This window comes from Squalius cephalus (assembly GCF_949319135.1).
Source record: "Squalius cephalus genome assembly, chromosome: 19".
Lineage (NCBI taxonomy): Eukaryota > Metazoa > Chordata > Actinopteri > Cypriniformes > Leuciscidae > Squalius > Squalius cephalus.
Window position 1 is genome coordinate 36,645,111 of NC_137140.1, and position 2,500 is coordinate 36,647,610.

General features: G+C 46.9%; 1 protein-coding gene across 3 annotated transcripts in view; it reads right to left on the bottom strand.

The window, feature by feature from the left end:
- Positions 1-2,500, bottom strand: part of zranb1a (zinc finger, RAN-binding domain containing 1a) — a 15,437-nt gene that overhangs the window by 4,105 nt on the left and 8,832 nt on the right. The gene's annotated exons all lie outside the window — the stretch shown is intronic.

Sequence of the window (2,500 nt, forward strand, 5' to 3'; positions counted from 1 at the left end):
TGTGTGAGAGTGAGTGTGAGAGTGTGTGAGAGTGAGTGTGAGAGTGTGAGTGTGAGAGAGTGTGTGAGAGTGTGTGAGTGAGTGTGAGTGTGTGAGAGAGTGTGAGAGTGTGTGAGAGTGTGTGAGAGTGAGTGTGAGAGTGTGTGTGAGTGTGAGAGAGTGTGTGAGAGTGTGTGAGAGTGTGTGAGTGAGTGTGAGAGTGTGTGAGAGAGTGTGTGTGAGTGAGTGAGAGAGTGTGTGAGAGTGTGTGAGAGTGTGTGAGTGAGTGTGTGAGAGAGTGTGTGTGAGAGAGTGTGTGAGTGAGTGTGTGAGAGAGTGTGTGAGAGAGTGAGAGAGTGTGTGAGTGTGTGAGTGAGTGTGAGTGAGTGAGTGTGTGAGAGTGAGTGTGAGAGTGTGTGAGAGTGTGTGAGTGAGTGTGAGAGTGTGTGAGAGAGTGTGTGTGAGTGAGTGAGAGAGTGTGTGAGAGAGTGTGTGAGAGTGTGTGAGTGAGTGTGTGTGAGAGTGTGTGTGAGAGAGTGTGTGAGAGTGTGTGAGTGAGTGTGTGAGAGAGTGTGTGAGAGAGTGAGAGAGTGTGTGAGAGTGTGTGAGTGAGTGTGAGTGAGTGTGTGAGAGTGAGTGTGTGAGAGTGAGTGTGAGAGTGTGTGAGAGTGAGTGTGAGAGTGAGTGTGAGTGTGTGAGTGAGTGTGAGTGAGTGTGTGAGAGTGTGTGAGAGAGTGTGTGAGAGAGTGTGTGAGTGAGTGAGAGAGTGTGTGAGTGAGTGTGAGTGAGTGTGTGAGAGTGAGTGTGAGAGTGTGTGAGAGTGAGTGAGAGTGTGTGAGAGTGTGTGAGAGAGTGTGTGAGAGAGTGTGTGAGTGAGTGAGAGAGTGTGTGAGTGAGTGTGTGAGAGTGAGTGTGAGAGTGTGTGAGAGTGAGTGTGAGAGTGTGAGTGTGAGAGAGTGTGTGAGAGTGTGTGAGTGAGTGTGAGAGTGTGTGAGAGAGTGTGAGAGTGTGTGAGAGTGTGTGAGAGAGTGTGTGAGAGAGTGTGTGAGAGAGTGTGTGAGAGAGTGTGTGAGAGTGAGTGTGAGTGAGTGTGAGTGAGTGTGAGTGAGTGTGTGAGAGTGAGTGTGAGTGAGTGTGTGAGTGTGAGAGTGTGTGAGAGTGTGAGAGAGTGTGAGTGTGAGAGAGTGTGAGTGTGTGAGTGTGTGAGAGTGAGTGTGAGAGTGTGTGAGAGTGTGAGAGAGTGTGAGTGTGAGAGAGTGTGTGAGAGTGAGTGAGAGAGTGTGTGAGAGAGTGTGTGAGAGAGTGTGTGAGTGAGTGTGTGAGAGTGAGTGTGAGTGAGTGTGTGAGAGTGAGTGTGTGAGAGTGAGTGTGAGTGAGTGTGTGAGAGTGAGTGTGAGAGTGTGTGAGAGTGTGAGAGAGTGTGAGTGTGAGAGAGTGTGAGTGTGTGAGTGTGTGAGAGTGAGTGTGAGAGTGTGTGAGAGTGTGAGAGAGTGTGAGTGTGAGAGAGTGTGTGAGAGTGAGTGAGAGAGCGTGTGAGAGAGTGTGTGAGAGAGTGTGTGAGTGAGTGTGTGAGAGTGAGTGTGAGTGAGTGTGTGAGAGTGAGTGTGTGAGAGTGAGTGTGAGTGAGTGTGTGAGAGTGAGTGTGAGAGTGTGTGAGAGTGTGAGAGAGTGTGAGTGTGAGAGAGTGTGAGTGTGTGAGTGTGTGAGAGTGAGTGTGAGAGTGTGTGAGAGTGTGAGAGAGTGTGAGTGTGAGAGAGTGTGTGAGAGTGTGTGAGAGAGTGTGTGAGAGAGTGTGTGAGAGAGTGTGTGAGTGAGTGTGTGAGAGTGAGTGTGAGTGAGTGTGTGAGAGTGAGTGTGAGTGAGTGTGTGAGAGTGAGTGTGTGAGAGTGAGTGTGAGTGAGTGTGTGAGAGTGAGTGTGAGAGAGTGTGAGAGAGTGTGAGAGAGTGTGTGAGAGTGTGAGAGAGTGTGAGTGTGAGTGAGTGTGAGAGAGTGTGAGAGAGTGTGTGAGAGTGTGTGAGAGTGTGAGAGAGTGTGAGTGTGAGTGAGTGTGAGAGAGTGTGAGTGTGAGTGTACTGGGAGAAATGCCCAAATGTGAGATAATTGCTGCAAAATATGTCTTTTCATGCCATGAAATGAGGACAACCAGTGGAACCTCAGATGGATAAATAATTGTATATTTATTTCTAATAATTGTATTATTTTTATTTTATTTATTTTTTTACATTTGATACGGATTTCTTTTCTTCTTTTTATTTTTTTTATTTTTTGTATAAATGTATTCATGCATTTGTTTACTGATTAATTTTATTGATTATTTGTTCATTGCCTATGTAATGGCCAATGCTTTGGCAATACTGTACAAGTCATGCCAATAAAGCTAATTTGAATTTGAATTTGAGTGTGAGAGAGTGTGAGAGAGTGTGAGTGTGTGAGAGTGTGAGTGTGAGAGAGTGTGAGTGTGTGAGAGTGAGTGTGAGAGTGTGTGAGAGTGTGAGTGTGAGAGAGTGTGTGAGAGTGTGT